General features: G+C 34.6%; 2 pseudogenes; both read left to right on the forward strand.

Moving 5' to 3' along the window:
* The first annotated feature begins 856 nt into the window (after positions 1–856).
* Positions 857–3,337, forward strand: LOC149194762 (uncharacterized; annotated as a pseudogene).
* Positions 3,338–3,508: 171 nt separating this feature from the next.
* On the forward strand, positions 3,509–17,397 carry LOC149194763 (LRR receptor-like serine/threonine-protein kinase SIK1; annotated as a pseudogene).
* The last annotated feature ends 5,298 nt before the right edge of the window (positions 17,398–22,695 follow it).

A 22,695-nucleotide genomic window follows, 5' to 3' on the forward strand; every position in this document is an offset into this window, starting at 1 on the left:
AATCAAGTATTATGCTAAAAAACAAGTGTCTTTTGATGAGATATAATATGACTGACCAACCTGTTGTGCTCCTTTGAACACCTTTTCTAGTGAAATCGAATAGTTGTTAATATAATGGTTTCATAGAATGTCTTGAGTTGATTTCATCTTAAATGTTGTTGTCGAGATGTCTTTTATAATGATTTATATGAATAAATTCAGTTTTTTATATCAAAGTTGGAACAACTTGAACAACTGTAAGTATTGTAGTGTCTTTTGGTTGTTAGCTCCAGTAGAGGGTTTTGTTCAGTTTGTAAGTGTTTCTATATTTTTACCTGTATTAGAATAGAATGGCAGTTTCCTTAACGCATAGGCCAAATTTACAGGATTGTGAAGAACAACAAGTTAATGAGATGTATTACTTCGACGTTGTCTCAAGTTCCAAACTTAAATACTATGTAAGTTGGGAGTGCTAGTTTGGGTTCTACTCTCTTTTCAGTTATTTACTAGTTGAAAAAGTTAATAGGATGTGGAAAGTATAGAGAGCCCATTATTAAATTATATGTTTTTTCATTTTTCTAGGGATATGGCACATAATCAATTAAGTGGGGATATTCTGAGGCTTATCTATTGTAATGAAGATTTACAACATTTATACGGGTCTCAATCCTTTAAGATTTCATGGCTATGTTTTCTTGTTATGCAAAAGGTGTCATTATTTTCGTGTTAACGTTTCAAAGGAAAATTTCAAGTTAATCAATATTTTCATTGCCTATTTTTGCGAACCAAAATTTGGAGCTTCTATCTAAAATTATCATATTTTAATCATTTCTATGGTTTGCGCAACAACCTTTTAGTTGTAACATCCTCCCCTAACATGTTTGACTTGATAGGGCTCTGGTACATGTAAGTCACTAAATTTGTATCTTCTAGAGGGGAAGCAGGTTTTTTAGAGCATTGATATTTAAATTGTTGCATGTTCTAGTGTAGAAGTTGTAGTAAATTAAGGGATTTTCCATAAAATATTATTGCTGGAAGCTAAAACAATTTTGAACTTTAAACATGTTTATCTTTGTCACGCAGTGATGTGCGAGGAAACAACTTGGAGGACACTATTTCTGATAATATTGGAAACCATACAAGCTTGAGATTTTGATGTTTTTTTATTTTCCCAACTAAGTTATAAATGGCCAAATGGGTTGATAGCTAGGTACATTTTGATGCATGGATTTTTTTATGCGTATTTAAGACTTATTTTATTGGTTTTTTCAAAAGGTACTTGTTATACCATCAAATCATAGTAGGGAACCCCTTCAACATTGGATTTATACAAGTGGCTACTTTGTAAGTATAAAATTCTCTAGAGCTAATTTGTGTTCTAGTTCCTTATAACAACCCTAATCCATATTTCGTATGTCATATATTATTTTAGTGAAAGAGAGTAACATATATTTTTTTGTTAAATAGGGAGTGATATGACATAATGCAGGTTGGATAAGTATTTATTTAGTTGCATGGTATGTACCATCCAAGGAATGACACTAAATTTTTTGCTTTTGTTGTCATAGCCTAATTTTGAAGTGGTTTCCATAGGTCACTATAAGAAAACAAATTGACAGGAATGATTCCAAAAGTGATCGGCCTCATGTAGGCTCTGGTTGTTCTGTATGTAAAGTGTTTGTTAGATCTCAACTTCTAAACAAATCTCTTTCAGTTTGATTAAAAGTGTAACATTTGCCCATAAAATCCATGAAATGCTAGATCAGTTAAAAACCATATTGTTTTTGGACATTGTCAGTACATTTCTTATGTAGAATCAATTCACACATTAACCTATGTTTTGTGATCCTTATTAAAGATTTGACCATACTATTTTGGTTTATACTTTAGCGCACTAGTGTATTAGTATATTTCTTACAAGGATTTAAATGATAACCATCCTACTGGAATAGTTACTCCTATCCTAGGAAATTTGACTTACAGTGGAAAGTTTTAAGTTTCTTGCATATTAAATGCTTGAATTATATCCTCCGGTTCCCTGCATTTTGACTATTACTTTAATTCATTTCAAATTTATTTTGTTACTCTTTCCTTTGTAATTCTCAAATATTTTCACAATAATAATCTCACACTATCTATTCCACCAGAATTGGGGAACATGACAAAGTTGAGCTATTGGTAAGAGCTTTAAATCACCTCTATCATCATGTATACAATGCAAAAATTAGAAATTAGACTTGAATGATAAGAGAATCCCCATTGGTAGTGACCAGTACATGGATATTCAAGCAACTAAATGACAATCAACTTACAACGCATATTCCGCCTGAGCTAGGGAAGTTTTAACAACTGTTCGAATTGTAAGTTTGTGTTTGCATGGTGGAAGCATATTTAAATCTAATTAGATGGTACAAATTAATCAATGACTTTTGTGGATTTTTTCTACATGTATTTAACAATACTAGGTTTTATTTTGTTGTGACATGAACCTTGCTGGAGATCATCTTCAAGGTCTAATTTTAGCGAAAATTAGTTCATGCATTGCTCTTAATTACTTGTAAGTAATATAACCTTCAAGTTTACTAGAGAAATTTTGGGATATAATCTTGCTATATATCTAACAATATTGAGCTTGTGTCTTTTCTTAACTTGTGTTGTGTGGCACTGTACATGGAAATCGTTTCAATGGAACTGTTCCTTTTAAATTTCATGAACTTGACAACCTCACTTATTTGTAAACGTTTGTAAACCATAGCCAATGTGATCAATTTATATAACATAATGAACCATTCAATTTATTAAAAGTACATTCAAAGTTATTAGCAATTTTTGTTGTGTGTTTTACAAAAATTTGTCCTACAACAACATCGAGGGATAAATTTTGTGGAGTTGGGACATATTATAATTATAGACACGATGTGCATTTTTTTTTATTTGAGTGTCTTAATTAAGTTTGCTAAGCTCCCCATTAAAATTTCATCGAGAAACATAATTTCTCTAAAGGAACAATGGTATCATAACCTTTTTTATTGATCTCTGATCTGATGTGAATGTGTAGCGACCTCTCTAAAAATGATATTTCTTGACCCATTCTCGGATTTGTTGAGGATTTGGATCATCTTTTAAAATTTTAATCTTCACATGTAGTTTTTTTCTTCTTTTTATAAGAAGAAACCAAGTTTCTATGGGTAGATGTTATATTAATCCTTGTGAGCTTTATTAGATTGTGAATTCAAGGAATTTGAGTGGAAATAAACTGAGTGGTTTTTTTCCCAGTGGAATTTACAAACTTGAGAGACATCGGGGATATGTAAGTCCTCTGTACTTGATTTGTGTAGCTTGCAAACGTGTGCTATAGTTGTGTTTTCTTCCAATTCGCTAATTACTGTACCCATTACCAATTTAACGACACAATAACATGGTGTGATATCTCTTCAATGCAAAGACCTTTCTTCTAATTGATTATTAGGTATCTTTCCTCAACAAATTGAATAGCTATAGAATTTGGTCTCGCTATATGTTCATTGGAATGACTTGTAAAATACAATTTATTTAATAGGTTCACAATTATTCTCAAAATAACTTTGCAGTTAGATCATATATATAAGATATTGAAAAACAATAGTTTAACACCAGAGGTATCATACTAGTTGACCATTTTTTAGCCTTACTACACTATAGTAATTCATTTGAATCCCATCGCTTATTGTAATTTCATTTTGCTGTGAAATTACAAAGGAAATAATATTCATATTTCTAGTCCATGTGCTAATGTATATTAGAAATGATTTCAATTGTTTTACATAAATATCTCCTACAACAATTTTTCTGGGTAATAAAGAAGTTTACAAGATTTACCTCAAAAATCTGTAACTATAATGTAGAAAAAAATTGTGGATTAAATTTGGTATTCTTTCTGGTTATTAGTGGATTTGTGTATTTCACCTAACGAGATTGATTATTGGAATTTTTTTTTATGAAATCTAGATCATTGTGGAAATTGGATTGGATCACTTTATGGGACATACTCGAGACAATCAAAAGGTGAAACATTAACTAAAATTTAGATTCCATAGATTAGTTATATTTTTTGATAAAAGTTTCTGTGAAATTATATTTTTAAAAGAATTAAGTTTATTTTGAAAATGGACAGCTTGAGTCTCAACACCATCTATTGTTTTCATCTCGTTGGGTTCAATTTTATTAGTATGTTTGATAATCATAGTTCTCTACCATTCAAATCAGCTTAAATGATTTATGAAAGGGTCAACAACAAAAATGGGTCAAGGTATTATTTCTCTGGATTATATCATGGACTTAAGAATTATATCAACATCAATATGTGTCCTTAAGTTTAAATTATATTTTGATTACCTAACCAGGTTCTCCAAGGCTAGTAATATTTCACATGGACATGGCCCTCCACATGTATAATGATATAATGCAAATCACAGAAAAAATTGAATGAGAAATATGTAATTGGTTATTGTGCTACAAGCACAGTTTATAAATGTTTTTCCAATAATTATAGTCCAATTGATATTAAAGGACTATACACACATAATCCATAAAGCTTGTGCCAATTTGAAACTAAGTTCAAGATTGTTGGAAGCGTCAAGCATAAAAATATTGCGAGTTTCCATGGTTATTCTCTTTATTGACATGGAAATTTGTTGTTCTATGACTACATGGTCAATGGAAGTCTATGGAACATCTCACATGGTAAGTGAAATGGATGGAAAAACATATCTAGAAATTTACATGTACAATAGTCATATAGGCTTTGCCAGAATATTCTATCCAACCTTTCATATATAGTGAATTTTTGTTAACGGCCTACTTGGAGAATCCAAGCAATTTATATTGTATGTAGGATATTCAAATAAGATTAAGATAGACTAGAACACACATCCAACTATTGCTTTGGTTGCTTCCAAATGTCTAATGTATCTCCAGCATGACTATAACCCATGTATTATTTACAGAGATGTAAAAACTTCCACCATTGTCTTAGATAAAAATTTGAAGCGCATTTTTCATACTTTGGCATTGCCAAGTGTATCCCTTCTGCAAAAACCCACACCTCTACCTATGTTATGGGTATTCTTAGTTATATTGATCCTGAATATGGAAGGACATTTAGGCTTAACGAGAAAAATTATGTGTATAACTATGACATTGTTCTTTTAGAGCTACTCATAGGCAAGAAAATTGTGGATAAGGAATCTAATTTTCTTCGTTTGGTAAGATGATAATGACTAAATTTGTTTTAGTTGGGATTCTATTTTTGTCAATTGTGAAGCATGTTTGTCTTGGGATGTTGCATGGATGAAGAAAATAAAGAAATAACCTTGGATTCTTTGACATGGGCGTTTGAATGTAGATTTTATTAAAAGAAAAAATGATACAATAATGGAAACTGTAGATGAAGAAGTAGAAGAAACATGCACAGATCTTGGGGTTGTAAGAAAGATGTTCCAACTTGCAGTACTTTTCACAATGAGACAACCTTTTAGCCATCGCACCATGCATGAGGTTGTCATAGTTTTGTAGTCATTCATACCAACTTCTAATGAAGCTCCAAGTATACAAGTAAACCAACCATCCCTTAGCCATAACTACAGGAGATATTTCGATGGGTATGTGGAAGGCAATCATAAATATGTTATAAGAAGCATGAGAAACACTTTTGATGTACATTTTTTTATACTATATGGCAAGGTTATTTCATAGAACACTATTTAACTATTATGAATGCTTGAAGAAACCTATGGAATTCACAATCAAAAGTATATCCAATTGTTCATTCTGCCATATTGTTGCTAGTGGAAAATAAAGCTAGCCTCTTACATCCAAAGCTCACATTTTGAATTTTTTTTATGGAACAAAGTCTACTAGAAAAGTTAGATCTTGGTAGATATAGAAAACGAGAGTGTCCAATGTTATGAGAAAATGCTTTATACATGGTTTTCCAGAGAGGTCAATTATAATATTTGTAACATTTTTGCTGCTTGAGTGGTTTCCTAATTGAAGTTTAAAAATGTATATGTGACATCCAATAGGATATCTTGTAGTACCAAATCATGAACATGTATATTATTTCTTTAAGGTGGAAAACAGTGTTGAAAGAAGATATAGATCATGTTACAAGATAATACTGACAAAATTTTGTCGTCTCTCTTCCCTCAGATACAAAGGCTTGATATGGTTTAGAATTAAGTCCTATTTCCTTCATAGCATAACAATAATATATACACTTAAAAATGTTAATGGTGGATATCTGTGTACATGAAGAATATTGTATGTTTCTTTATTAAATATCAGTCCTTGAATGTAGATTTTATTGCAAGAGGTGAGTATTGTTTTTTCCTTTGTTATTTGATGATTTTTCAGCTTCCAAGCTTTGGGGTCGAAATAATCTCCATAGGAAATACCGTGCTTTCAAGTCGGGTCTAGATGCTCATTAGAAAACTATTCTCTCTAGGTGGGTCTGCACATGTCGTTTAGGAGAGAATCTATGTATAATCTGCCTTGTTGGATTAATCGAAAACAAAATAGAATGGAAAACAGTCTCGATTTTGTTTTTGAGGTGAATTGTCTACTAGGTGAAATTTAAATATGGTAATAATGTATATCATGTGTGTGCTTATTAGGTACGTTTCTTCAAATAATTGTGTGTGAGAGATGAGGTGGATTGGATTGAAAATGACAACAAGTGGTAGGCTAGAACATGTTAATTCTTCAACTAAATAATTGTTTTCCTGTGAAAAATGAATAGGTTATCCACCTGATATGATGAAAATGCTATTTTATCTTTGTTTTCAAACATATGGCTGATGATTTGCTGAGGAAAATGACACTTTTTTATGATAAGAACTTAATTATATGATGAATCAATAATTAGGTTTTGTAGACATTACAAATAATAATACCAAGCAAGGGATTTTATAAAACATTCATGGCGCACGATACAATAATGCTGCCAAACTTATTCTGGAATGATCAGAGATACTTGTGGATACTTGTGGTCTTACTGTCAGGTGAAAAACTCATTACTCACTCAAGGCTATTGTGTTCATTGTAGTATTTTGTACGTACACTTCTGTAATTAATTGAAGCAAACATGTACTCTAGGTCATGGAATAATTTCACAATTTCCTTCTTGTGCTAAGAACCTTCCATGGGGTTAAGGTTAGGGGCAAATTAGCTTCCATAAGTGCTCACATAATTCTTTAAAGTGTGCTAGCTCAATGGAAGAGCACCTGCCTTGTAAGCAGGAGGTTGGTGGCACGGTGCCTTAATACGAATTAATTAATGATATTGTAGTTTATTTTTAATGAAATGCTTTTTATAGTGATTTATTTCAATGGTTGATTATTTTTCTCGATTTATTATTTTATGTTCTCTAAAGAGACAAAAGTGATGTTTTACTGTCTTTAAATATATTTTTAATTTTCTCTATGGAAACAATAGCTATAATTAAAGACATGTTATCTCTATAACGACAATATGTCTTTAATCCAAACGATTGTCTCCGAAGAGAAAACAATGCTTGCGTTATATATTGTCTTTATAGAGACAATTTCTTAAGACAATAATTTGAGGAAATCAATTAAAGAAAATATATAAGATAATACATTAGTTTATTTTTTGTCTCAACCTAAGAAAATCTTCCCAAAAATTGTCCCAAATATTGTCTTTAAACCCCCTGTGTCTAGTAGCATGTTGCAAATAGAACACAATATTGGAATCCAGATCCCTTTCATTAACAACAATTCTTTTTTATAGAATATGCATCCCTCCTTTCCATGGTGGTAGGGAGTCTGCACAACCTATATATCTCCTCCCACACTCCTAGACCTTATCCATCCATATAGAGTTAAAGCATAGACTAAAATTCTCATTACTTGCAGCTCAAAAACCCCTAACCCTAAACCTAGGAGATAGTAATTTAATATTTTAATGGAAATGTCTTACAACTATTTATCCCTCCATTGGAAATGTGCATTTCATAACATTTCATTTCCCTTTCATGTACATTATTTTTTTTTTCCAATGGTTACACTTGGGCTCCAACATAGTGCAACTAATGGTGCATTAAAGTGATGTTTATTCTATGTTTTATCATGATTTTCAACTTATGTGGGGGGGAATTTAAATAAACATGCTATAGTTCTCCAATAAACATAAAATACAAGTTAAATTCATAGAACCATCTCCCATAATTACATTGACTTTTGTTTAGTTATGATGAGGTTAACAATCTATCCATTCTTGATCAAGTGCTGAGTATTTAGCTAAAAATTAAAGTAATCAGAATGGCTCGAAAACTTAATGACTGCATCTGTCTCAAAATAATGATCCTAACACAACTTGTTTGGTTGAAAACTGAGTTCATATGAGAAAGTTATTATTCTCTAATACTTTTGCTAAATAGCTGTAATTTGTAAAAAAGATGCCCAGTCACTGCGCTGTTGATAGTCTATACTCTTCACATGGCAGGTGACTAGGCATGGTCAATGCAGGTCAACGATGAATCAGGGATGGACAAGTGGCAATATTTGGTTGGGTTGTACAGTGGTGTGTTGGCACGTTTCTATTGGTTTTATTCTAGACCAATGGAAGAATGCCACGTGGCAAGCCCGGAGGCCGCCACGTGGCACCTCCCAAAGGTCGGGTTGGTTGTCTACAAAATGGAGAAAAATATATGGCAGAAGTCGAGGTCGGACCTGTAACCTCCTACACACAACCTTATTCCTTAACCGCTTGCTCTACCGGATGGTTCCTAACCATTACGTTCCCTGTTTAGTTTTGAAGTTTAACAGAAATGGAGTTGGTGGTTAGGGGAAGGCCAGCCCATGGACCATCCCCCCCCATGTGAACACAAACATATAACCACAACATTCTTTATTAACCCCGACGGCTATTCAAACCAGCAGTGCAACGATTACCATGTGAACAATACCATAACTCTAACGGTTAGCTCCGAAAGACCATAACCACGACGGTTAATACAACATAAACATCGAATGTGAACAGTCTATTAAATAGTCGGATGCTACAGTCTAGGTTTGTGGTAATCTAGTATAATATTAATTAAGTGTAGTTAACAAACACTTAACCCTCAGTTTAATCTTGCGGCAGATTTGGTGGCGCCGCCAAATTTAGTGTGCTAACTGGAGTCATTCCAGATTTAGTGGAGCTTTTCTAGGAAACGACTGTCTGAACCATAGGGAAGTCAATTTTCAACCAAATTGAGCTTAGAAAGAGGTGTTCTTTGCTAATTTGGACATTCTTAACATATTGGTACATGTATCAAGAGCCATAGAGATTTGTAAAATAAAATTTTGCCACATTCAGCTAATACAGAGGCCAAAGCCATGGAAGATGGATCAAGGAGATGTAGCCCAGGAGGGATGAACTCCTTCATCAAAACAATGTGTTAATGTGTTTGTTTGATGGTTTGTTGCACTTTGAATGTTTGTTGTTCATTATTTGTTTCTGAAGCTATTTTTTTCATTAATGTCTTTTTAAACTTAAGGAAATTTACCTCATTCTATGAACAAACAACTAATGAAACCTCAACACAATAAGACATAAGGAAGAACATGTTTATAAATATGTTATTCTTATTAGCACAAAAAAACTAATCATACAAGAACAGATCAAGTTGGTATCAGAGGGAGGTTGAATTGCTTGATTTCTTAAGTTTGTGCAATTAGGGTTTTAATGGTTGCAAAATTGTGATGGTTACAAGGATAAAGTTGCAAAAAGGAGAAGGGAAGTTATTGGTTACAACTCTTGAGGTAATTCCTAGAAGAAGGAGAGCCACAAGGCCACAATGTCCACCACCCAAAATTCAAATTCCAGTTGCACTTGAAACTCTTCAAGTTTTGCCTTTAATTGAGATTAAAGAGGTACAAGCAGTACCAATTTTTGAGCCTGAATCCACAACCATTATGTCTGGAGAAAGAGAGCCTAAATCTCCCTCTTCAGAAGAGGAAGAATTCAAGAAAACATTCTATACTTTGACTGAGATGGTTAAAGTACTCTATGAAGAGAGGAACACTAGAATGGTTGGAGAGAGTTCTAAACCTCCACATGCAGAAGGAAGCTCAGAGGAAAAAAAAGATGAGAAGAAGGATTCCAAAGGGAATGGTGGATAGTCACCTCCATATCCACCATCCTCATCATCTTCCTCATCATCTCCATCATTTCACATAGCATCATCTTCCACTACCACCATTGAAACTGCCCATACTCATTCAAGAACCCCAAAAGGAAAGACTCCATTATTGAAATTGGACATAAAATTTGAACTTCGCATCTACAATGGACATAAAAAGTTGGACAACTGGATCCGAGAATTGGAGGTATACTACAGAATTCAGAACTTTCGAGAAGATGACATAAAGATCCAGTTGGCTTCACTAAGGCTAGAAGGAGCTACATTAGTTTGGTGGGAAGAAAATACTCAAGAGGAAATGAGAATCCATGGTAAGATATCCATTACTTGGGTTGAATTTGTTTATGCAATTAAAAGACAGTTTTATCCTCTAGCTTATATGCAAAAATCCATTATGAGTTGGCATAATTTTAAGCATCTTAAAGGCCAAACAATCCAATATTATACACAGGAGTTTAGGAAAAGGGCTTTGTTATTAGGAGTGAATTTGAATTCCCAAGATACATTGCTGAAATATATTGGGGGTTTACATTCCTATCTGAAACATATTATCCTTATGTTTAATCAAAATAACCTAGATTAGGTATATGTGCAAGCCACGGACCTGGAATCTAGAGGAAAGAACATTCAGGAAGAGGGTAGTAAGAGGAAGCCATTCAAGGGTAAGGAGAAAGAAAAGGGTGGAAAATGGAAGGGAAAGAAGAATGCAAGTGTGAAGAAAGAAGGGGAGAAAATCACATGCAAACATTGTTCCAAAGAGGGGCATGATGAAGCCCACTACTGGAAATTGCATCCCAAATTAAGGCCTAAGAAACAAAACAATAAGGGAAAACAAAAGACGATCACTACCACACAACATGTCCTTGGTTTAGATTCTGGTGATGAGACCAAGATTTTATCCATGGTTACAAAAGGAAAAGAAATTGTTGCAAGCACTAGTTCATCACATAGTCAAAAAAACACTTCAAATGAAGAGTCAAGAATAGAGTTGTTTCATGTAAGAGTGATTTCAAATCATACAAATATTGATGCATTATTTGATAGTGGGTCACAATCAAACTTGATTTCAAAAGATTTGGTTAAAAAAAATAAACCTTGAAACTGTACCTCATCATAAGCCACATCCATTGGGTTGGATAGTTAACAATGCAAACTTACATGTTACAAGGAAGTGTTTATTCAAGTTCGCCATTACTGAAAAGTTCATTGATGAAGTTGAGTTATATGTAGTTCCAATTGACATCTTAGGAATAATTTTGGGCAGTCCTTACTTGTATGATAGAAAAGTAGTATTTTACCGCCAGGACAACAAATACATATTGCTCAAGAATGGGGTGGAGTACATAGTGAGAGCCCATCACAAAAATATGAAGATTTCTTTGGTTAATGCACGACAGATGAAGAGACTAGTAAATGCAAGTAAAAATTGTGTGCTTCTCATGATCAAGAAAAAGAATGATATTAATTATGAATCTTTTGGACGTTGTGATGATAAATTGAAATCTGATTTGTTTGATCTGGTAAGCAAGCATGGCACTTCAGGAACCAAATGGGTTACCTCCCAAGAGGGAAATTAGGCATGAGATTCAGTTGCAAAAGGAGGTTCCACTTCCGAACATTGGCATGTATCGCATGTCTATTATGGAGAGCATGGAAATCAAAAAGAAAATTAAAGAATTGTTGAACAAAGGTATCATGCGCCCATCTACCTCCCCATGTGGTTCACCCATTGTCTTGGTGCCAAAGAAGTATGGAACTTGGTGCATGTGTGTGGATTTCCGTGCACTGAACAAAATCATGGTAAAGAATCGTTATCCACTCCCAAGAATTGATGATTTGCTTGATTAGTTGAGGTATGCAAAGTATTTCACTAAGTTAGATTTACGAAGTGGTTATCATCAAGTTAGGATAGTTGAAGAAGACATTTGGAAAATTCCATTTAAAACTAAAAAAACATTGTTTGAGTGGCTTGTTATGCCTTTTGGTCTTACCAATGCTCGAGCTACTTTCATGAGGGTAATAAATGATGTCTTCAGACCATTTCTAGATGATTTTGTCATTTTTTACTTAGATGATATCTTCATATTCAACAACACAAGAGAATAACATGTCATGCATGTAAACGAAGTACTTAATGTCTTGAGAAAAGAATAGTGGTTTTTAAATTTGTCGAAGTGTGAATTTGGCAAGACTTCTTTGGTGTATTTGGGACACATTGTTGGATGAGGTGAGCTGAAGATAGACCCCTTTAAGGTTGAGGCCGTTCTGAATTGCCCCAAGCCCAATACAGTTATAGAGGTAAGAATATTTTTAGGGGCAGCACAATATTGAAGAAGGTTTATTACTAATTTTTCTTCCATTGCAGCTCCATTACATGCATTGACAATGTCAAGAAAGTCTTCCTTTGGGGAGATGTACAATAGAAAGCATTTGATGCTTTGAATCAAAAGATAGTTTCAACACTAGTATTGGCACTTCTGGATCTTAGACATCCATTCAAGATTCAATTGGATGCAAGCAATTATGCCATGGGAGCAGTTCTATTGCAACATGGTAAGCCCATTTCATTTCATTCTGAAATCTTTAATGGAGTTGTAACTAACTATCCCACATACGAAAAAGAACTTTATGCATTGGTACAAAGTGTTAAGAAATGGAAGCACTATTTGATGGTTAAGGAGACCATCATCCATATCGACCATCAACCATTGCACTACTTAAAGTCATAGTCAAAGTTGCAACAGTCATGACATTTCAGATGGATGGGTTTTCTACAACAATTTCATTTTGTTATTAGGTATAAAAACGGAATCTACAATAACATAGTTGATGTGCTTTCAAGGCCTATTGTAAATTCATCTATTATACTCAAGAATAATCTATTTTGCATGAAAGTTACATAAAAAAATATGCAAATGATAGTGACTTTCAAGAATTATATGCAACCTTGAGTAAAGGAAATCAAATTGAAGAGTTGGATTATCATGTACATAATAGTTTGTTGTATCACTTGGCCAAGTTGTATATTCCACTGGGAGAAAGAAACAATATCATAAGGGAGGTGCACACTTCATTGATTGATGGACACTTTCGTGTAGAAAAGACAGTAGCAAATATTCAAAGGTATTGTTATTGGTCGCACATGTTGGATAATGTTTCTCGTTTCGTAAGAGGATGTTTTCTATGTGCTACAAGTAAGCCTAGCATTAGGAAACTTGGTTTATAAACCCACTTCTGGTACCTTCAAGTCCATGGGAGAGTATCTCAATGAATTTTGTAGGAGGTCTTCCATTGTCAAGGAAATGTCATGATTACTTGTATTTAGTTGTAGACATGTTCAGCAAAACGTGGATACCAATACCATGTAAAAATAAAATTATAGCTGAAAAAACAATTCATGTTTTCTTCTAAAACATTTGGGTTCATTTTTCTCTTCCTACTTCTATTGTAAGTGGAGATTCTCGATTTGTTGGGAATTTTTGGTCAAATTTGTGGGACATGATGGACACAAAGTTGAAGAAGAGCACAACCTTTCTTCCACAAACATATGGAAAAACCGAGGTGTTCAATATAAAAATTATTCATCTTCTTAGAGGATATTGAAACCAACATCCTAAGTTGCGGGATGAACAGATGCGTTAAATATAACATGCATATAACAGGGCAAAGCATTCTTCCACGAGAACATCGCCATTTGAGGCATGTTATGGTTACTTGCAAAGATCGCCATTGGACTTCATCTTTGAGAAAGATGTTGCCATCGAGTTTTAAAGTGACATCGATAAGGCAAGGAAATTCATATAGAAAATTCAGTTGATACATCATACAGTGTAGGAACAACTTGAGAAAAGTCAAACCAGCTACAAGTTAAGGCATGACAAACATCAGGTTGATCAGAAATTTCAAGTTGGCGACGAATTTTGGTTATATATTAGCAAAGAGAGACTTCAAGGGGAAGGTAAAAATCTTAAGCCAATATGTTATGGTCCTTTTAAAATTTTGGAAATGATTGGTAACAATGCATTTAAGCTTGATTTTCGTCCTTATATGCAAATATACTCTATTGTTAATGTTGAGAATTTGAGGTTGTTTGAGCCTTATTTGATTTATGATCAAGGGAGCATGATCAGATGCCATCAATAGATGATTTCTTACCAGAATATCTAGATGAAATTCAATAGGATCTCATACTTGACAAAAGAACCAAGACTTCGAAGAGAGGGGATGTTAAATACCTTAGGGTGGGACTCAAGGGATAAAAGCCTTCTCAAGCCAAATGGTTGTAGGCCGAGAAGGTGAGGGAGATGTATTCTCACTTGCTGAACAATTGTTAGTATCTTTTGGGGTCTAAAAGGCTTCTAGTAGGGGGGAATGATCAGGTGCTCTGTATTTAGCTCAAAAAGCAAAGTTCTCAAAATGTCTCAAAACCTGAATGACCACGCCCGCCTCAGAAAAACGATCCAAATGAAACTCGTTTCATTGAAAACTGAGTTTTTATGAGAATGTTATTGTGTTCTCGTTGCTTTTGCTAGACATGCAAAACTTGCAAAAGAACGCACAATCGCTACATAGTCCATAGTCCATACTGCTGATGTGGCAGGTGACTAGGCATGGTCAACACAGGTCAATAGAGAATTAGGTATGGGAAAGTGGCAATATTTGGTTGGGTTGTACAATGGTATGTTGGCGTGCTTCTATCGGTTTTTTCTGGACCAATGGAAGAATGCCACATGGCAAGCTTAAAGGCCACCACGTGGCACGTCCCAAAGGTCGGGCTGGCTGTCTACACTAGAGAAAAATATATCGCAAAAGTCAGGGTTGAACCCATGACCTCCTATACACAAACCTTATGCCTTAACTGCTTACTCTACTGGATGGCTCTTAACCATTACGTTCTCCATTTATATTTGAACTTTAATGGAAATGTCAATGGTGGTTAGGGGAGGGCCAACCCTCCGCTAATGTGAACGCAAACATATAACCACAACATTTCTTGTTAAGCCATGTGGCTATCCAAACCAGTACTGCAATGATTACCATGTGAACGATACCATAACTCTAACGGTCAGGCTAACCCTTAGTTTAGTCTTGTGCCGGATTTGGCAGTTCCCCCAAATTTGGGACTACCACCAAATTTAGCATGCTAATTGGAGTCATTCCGAATTTAGCCAAGCTTTTCTAGGAAAAGACCGACTAAGCCATAAGGAAGTCAATTTTCAAACAAATTGATCTTAGAAAGAGGTGTTATTAGCTAATTTTGACATTCTGAACACATTGGTGTAGGTATCAGGAGCCATAGAGCTTTGTAAAATAACATTTTTCCACATTGAGCTAATATAGAGGCCCAAGCCATGGAAGTTGGACCAAGGAGATGTAGCCCAAGAGGGGTGAACTCCTTCATCAAAACACTGTGTTAATGTATGGTTTGCTGCACTGTGAATGTTTTTTGTTCAATATTTGTTTATGAAGCTATTTTCTCATGAATGTCTTTTGAAACTTAAGGGAATTTACCTAATTGTATGCACAAACAGCTAATGAAACGTCAGCACAAGAAGCAATAAGCAAACACATGTTTATAAATTTGTAATTTTTATTAGGACAACAAAACTAATCATACAATAATTGATCAATTCTCTTTCAAGAAAATGATTTGCAAATTTGACCCCTAAACTCAAGTTTTTATATTATTTCAACTACAAAAAAACCATTGTTATGTGAATCGTCAAAAGGGGATAGAGGTGAAAACATGTGTGAGAAATTCACCACATATCATATTACATCTTGATAAGCCTATTAAAAATCATGAATTATTGATTTGAAGTGAAATTTAAATTTTATAGTGAGTTACCAGATCAAAACTAGAAAAATTGAAGGACAAAAGTCATAGTTCTCCCTAATGAATAAAAAATAAGAGGGTCATCATACTCATTTCTCATTAACCCTCAAACTTTTATCTTGGAAAGAATGATGGTAAAGTTTTGTCCATTGACTTCATCTTTATTATGTGCAAAATTGAACCCTAAATGCAAGTTTTTTAATATATTCCATTAGGAAAAACCTTACCTTTCGAAATGGTTACAAAAATAGTTAGGTTGAAAGAAATGACCCATGGCAATGGTATTCTTAGTGCTAGCCAATTAGAATCGAATTTTAAACAAAATGATGGATTTTCAATTAGATGGTTTTTTTTTTTTTTTTTTTTCCTTGTGCATTAAAACACATAGGTCAAAGTGAGGGAACATGTTAGAAATTGAAAATAACGTCATAATGTCTTAGCTATTTTGGTAAGTCTAAAAATAATATATTTACCATATTCCACTAGCTACAAGTTTTATAATTCCTTTCACTAGGAAAAAACTTTTGTTGTATGAAACAACAATAAAATAACTACTTTGTAAGGAAACATATGTGAGAAGGGTGTTGCTAACACTATTTTAGTAATGCATATTATTTCTTATTGATCTAAGGTTGTGCTTGACATCCATTCTAAGTAGAAATTCACCAGGTAAATCTGCCTGCAAGGACCCACTAAGTGTTGTTTGGTGGAGGCTCTTCCACAATGAAACATCTGTACTCATCCCAATCTTCCACAACTACTTGCGTGCCACCAGGGATTCCCCCGACTGCTTCTGTGTCACCCGAACTACCCTCAATTGCATGCCTGCCTCCAGGGATGTCCTTACCATGTTGAGCACTGTCATGGCTATCTTTGTGTCTGGGAAAACTAGAGCTGCTCTCCAAGTGCTTTTGTCCGCTAATGACTCGCTTCTCCTATGCCATCTTCTGCTTGCCAATATCCTCCTTCTTCTGAACTGTGTCATGATTCTGTACATCCTGCTCATCCTGTGGGAAGATTTCTTCACTGAATGCCACTGTGACAGTGGCAATGATATCAGGGTGGTTCATGGTTCTATAAAAGTAGAATTAGGTGAAGTGGTGTGACTGTTGAGGGGGCACAGGGGGATTGGTCATCTGAGATGAATCATTAACTATTCGAGCACCAAAGGCTTGGGCCCGACTTCTTCAGCTGTGGGTGGCGTGATATCTACTAGAGAATTGGCCTCCGGATGAAGCTGAGGAAGGGGAGGACGACGGGGTCGTCAGCTCAGGAGGTGGCGGCAAGGGAGGGTGGATATTTCTGCCACTACTGCCTTGCCTGCTACGCATTCGCTGTCGAAGATGCGACATGGTTTTTCCGGCAGGATGGAGCTGATTGGTGTGGGCTAAGATGACAAGAGTATTAGCAGTGAGCCCTGAGGGTGAGACAGAGTCTACATGGGAGTTAATAGAGCTATTCAGGCAAGAAACAATGGCATTCTGGAAAAATTCAAAGCACAGTGAGCATTTTGGGAGAAATGGAAACCATCCCCCAGATCAGTACAGCTGAGGAGCCAGTAGCGCCTTCCTGTTTTCGTGCAAGATCTCAGCTCTGCAACATCAGGGGGGCAGGAGAAATTTAGTGGGGAAGGGGTGAACATATGCAGGCTTGAAGAAGGCATGGCCTTAAGCTTGCAGAGAACGTCTTGACCTGTGCACCGGAGTAATGGTGCTTGCAGGTTGACGACAGTTCGCCATAAATTACCTTGGATGGGAACACGGGTGGCCATGTGGCTTAGCCGCTTGCCGCCCCGCTATCTAATCCTTATCAAAATTCATATTAATCACCCGCAACTGGGGAATTTTATAATTTTAATTTAATCATCAATAATTATCTGGTGGATGATAAAAATTTTTGTCAACAGAAGAAATGGCATCTGGAGTAGTTCTTGGGCATCTTGTTTTGGATTGGACCACATCCTCTAGACACTTTTGGTGGATGACATATATTTAATTTCCATAGAATATTCTTGGTGGTATACATAATTCATACGTTGAAATTTATTTTCAAAGTAGTTATGTGTTTTCAATTAACAGAAATATTAGATAAAAACATGTTATATGAAAATGACTTAGAATATTTTATGCATGTGGTATTGATAAGCCATGGTATTGGCCCATGATATTGTAACAAAGCTTATTTAGAGATTAACAATCTCCATTTCATAGTGGAGGCTTTTATGAGAAGAGTAATTTAATTTTAGCATTTATAGATTACTCACTCAAGTTCTTAGGGTCATGAGAAGATGTTTCGAATCATCATTGGGAGAGAAATATGAATTATGATATAGCGATGAGACACAAATAGGTGAAAGATGCAATGAGAAGAGTCTCTGGTTATATATATATATATATATATATATATATATATATATATATATATATATATATATATATATAGATATATAACTTAAATGTTAATCTTTTTTATCAATAATAATAATAATAATAATAATTTAGTTAATTCTTATAATTCTTTTAATTTTAGAAACTTCAAATGAAGTAAATGTTTTGATGTTTGTTATTTACTGTCTGCATTTGTTAGGCATTTTTATTTTATATTGTTGTACTAGTTTATATATATATATATATATATATATATATATATATATATATATATATATATATATATATATATATATATTAAATATTATTTTTTATAATTAATAATAATAATTTAAAATAAAGTTACAATTTAGTTAAATCTTATGATTATTTTCAATCATTGTGTTGTTGCTGCTACAACACCCTCCAAAATTTCACTACATTCAAACTTTGGATCCTACCAAACTATCGCATGAGCTGTCTCTTTAGTCATCAAGTCTCGTTTCGTGTCATACTAGATGTTTCAATTGTTCTTGATCATTCCTAAGTTTCATCACATTTTTTATAACATCTTAGTGTGCTTCATGGTTATAACATCTTTGTTTATTGTAAACAACATTTTTGTTCGCAATTGCACACACTTTGTTCATTGTACTTGGGGAGTATTTGTAAACTAGAATTTTGATGAACATTTATCATTGTTCAATCATGTCTACGTTTTATTGATGAGTTGGTATGTGTCACACTTGATTTCATGCCTAGACTTATTGTGTTCTCCCCTTGTTCTATCTTCCAAACTTAGACAATTTTGGTTGCACAAGTTAACCCATTAAGGCTAGGAGCACAAAAATTCACTCATAAGCCTTGATTGATAATTCTTCCTTATTTAAAAGTGTGCCTTGCACCCTCCAAGTATAGATAATATTGTGATAGAATTGCAATTGCTCAAAAAAATTTAATCTAAATCAAGAGACACAATTCTACTCTATTGATCTACAAAATCCAGTTGACAATTTAGAACAAGAATATGAGTCATTTAATCAGAAATAACACACATGGAAAACAATTTTTCGAGGGGAACACAAATGGGAGAAACGACTCAAGTTTCTTTCTATTAATCAAATGAATAAAGGTGACATACAATTGCTTGGCTACACTGAGCAAAACCTATAACTAAATAACTCATATCTGTGCTCAATGAGAAGCTCTGACCAAGGCTTAGTCATTCTCTACATTTTCTTGAGCCCATATTTCATTGCAAAATTCCTAGAGTATTGCCCTTATTTTTTAGTAAATTCCTCCAATTGATTGTGCAATTTCCAAGGTTTGATCATTTGATTGCATGCAACATCTGTACACTCAAACTTCTTTACAATTGCTTGTTACACTTCCTTGGAATTTCCACCATAACTAGGACCTCGATTTATCTGCATGTACTAGTTATTTTAGGTTGATTCATCAACTAACTAAACGATCATTGAGTTACATTTTTTTCCCACTGCATAATTAAACTTCCACTAGTTCCTCCAACTATTAGAACTAGTTTAATTGGACAAAATTGGATATAACTGAACTGGATTACTAAAATTTAGCAATCACACATGCTTAATTGAACTCCAGGTCCTCTAAATTGAATTTAATGAGCTAACTGAGTGACAAGAGCCATGTTACATGAGTTAAATTCATCCAAGTTGTTTGTTCATGTGTAAATTTGAATTTTCTTAAGTTTACCAAGGAAAAGTCAAATTGAGACTTTCTTGCAACACTTCTCACCACTCCCTCTCATGAAGAAAGGGATCATCAAACACACCTATCTAGTATTTGCGGAACTCCAACTTCCCTCTTAACAAATCCTTTGTCAAGATGTTAACATTTTGTTCCTCTATCAGCATGTATTATAAAAACATTATCTTTACAGATAAATGATGATACAGATATCGTTATGGTTGGATTGATCATGAAATATCAAATTCTTAGATATATTAATGCAATTTTGATTATCACAATAGATCACACTTGGATCCATTATCTGACCAAGCATTCCAACAACTATCTTTCTCATCCATATCACCTCACATGCTTATTGACTTGAAACCATGTATTATGCTTCTTACAAGATGAGTTCCATAGATCTTTACTTCTTATTGTACTATGAAATTGGTGTAGACACAAAACTAAAAATCCCACCTGATGTACTCTTTTGGTTGGATGGAATCCCTACTTAATATCCATCTTTAAATCCAAATAACTTCACTCCCTTTGTTAGTCTATATGATATCCATATTGGGCAGTGCCTGCGTGGTACCATAAAACATGCTTAGTTTCTTTCCAATATGATTTGGTCATTCTAACCATAGATTGGCTCAGGTGGTTCACTGCGTAACACATATATGGTCTTTTTTTCACAAGATACATTAGTGAACCCACTAACTACTAGTAAGTGGTAGCAGCCACCTCTTCACCTAAAGTGGAAGTCTCCCTCCTCCAATTGATCACTACAGGTGTTCCCATGGGCTTACAACTCTCCATGTAGAAACTCTGCAGTATCTCGTTGACATACTTGCCTTGATAGACAAACAATTCCCCATCGCCTTTCCATAATTCTAGCCTGAAGAAGTAGTGCATGATCATGTCTTTCATCTCAAATTCCATGACGCGATCCTTGTAAGAGTTGATCAATTGCTCAGAACCTACTACTATTAAATCATAAACATATAAAACAATGATAAGCAATTTAAATTCTACCAAAATATGATAGAGGTTCACATCTTCTTCACTTTTGGTAATGCCTAAACTAGTGAGATAATTGTCGATCCTGGTGTACCAAGCATGAGGTTCAGGTTTGGGACAATACAATGGTTGCTTGAGTTTGCACACATGAGACTCCAGATCAAATGTCTCAAGGTATTCTGGTTCCTCTATGTGCACGTCCTCCTCAATAACACCATTGAGAAATGTTTTTTTTACATCCATCTAGTATATTTTCCACCCCATTTGTGCGGCTAATTCCAGAATTGATCTAATGGATGAATACCTTGCTATAGGAGCAAAGGTTTCCTCATAGTAAATTCCCTCAACTTGAGAGAATCCTTTGGCCACAAATATGACCTTATACTTTTCTATGCTTCCATATTCTACATTCTTAAGTTTGAAGATCTATCTTGAAAGAACAACTAATTTATATGTTGGTCTTGGGACCACATTCAAAAAAAATTCTTCATGACGGATTCCTACTCCTCCACCATTACATCAACCCAAACTAGTTGGTCAATTGCTTCCTCAAAATAGGATGGCTTGGTCTCTACGAGCTCAGTGATTAGAAATATGTATATAGTGCTCCTCTCATGTGACTTCCTTTGCCTGTGTATATTTGAAGGAGCTCCCACATTCTCCCTCACATCCTGCATAAGTCTATCAACTTCCCTGCTTCTTTTTCTACCTTCTCCAGATTGTTCTGCTTGATAGGTTATCTCCTCTCTGCTCCTGTATTTGTGGCTACTCCATAACTTGTTGAGACTCCTCCTTTGGAGCTAAAATCTCCTCTTCTAGCGGGATCTAAAGCGCCCTCTCAAGAGGAAACTACATTTCTTTCTCCTCATCAAACTTTACATCCCTTTGCATAATTTTCATTTTGAGGGAAGGTAAGTACATGTGGTAATTTTCTGGAGTTTCGGTGTAACCTAGAAAAGCTCCCAACTCTGTTGTTGGGTCAAGATTTTTCCTCAAATATTTACATACATGCAAGTAAACAGAGTCTCCAAAATTTTTGAAGTGAGACACATCAAAATTTCTCCCCAAGAAAGCCCCCTACAGTATAATCATACCAATGATTCGATGAGGACTCTAGTTCTACACATATATTGTTTGGCTACATGCCTCTGCCCACAAATGTAGTGGTAAGCCTTAGTCATGTAGCATAGCTCTCACAACTCCGACAATGCTCTTGTTCTTTCCCTAAACTACGTCATTATGCTATGGGTTGTGGGGTGTTATGAGCTCTCTTCTAATGCGTATTTTCACATAGAAATCCTTGAATTAATTTGAAACCTACTCATCTCCAATTTCACTCCTAATATCCTTTACCTTCTTATTTGTCTCTTTACTAACTAGTGGCTTGAATTCTACAAACTTTGAGAATGTTTCATCCTTCTTCCGCATGAAGAAGATCCAAGACTTCCTTGAAAAATCATCAATAAAAATAATAAAATAGTTATTTATGGCAGTGGAGGATATCGAGAAAGGTCCAAAAACATGAGAGTGGACTCTTTCCAAGACTACATCTGCTTTGTATTCTCGATCATGGAATGTGGATTTCTTCATCGACATCG

The sequence above is a fragment of the Pinus tabuliformis genome, chromosome 2_2 (assembly GCF_031772625.1).
Source record: "Pinus tabuliformis cultivar Carrire ecotype Pingquan chromosome 2_2, CPIR1, whole genome shotgun sequence".
Taxonomy (NCBI): domain Eukaryota; kingdom Viridiplantae; phylum Streptophyta; class Pinopsida; order Pinales; family Pinaceae; genus Pinus; species Pinus tabuliformis.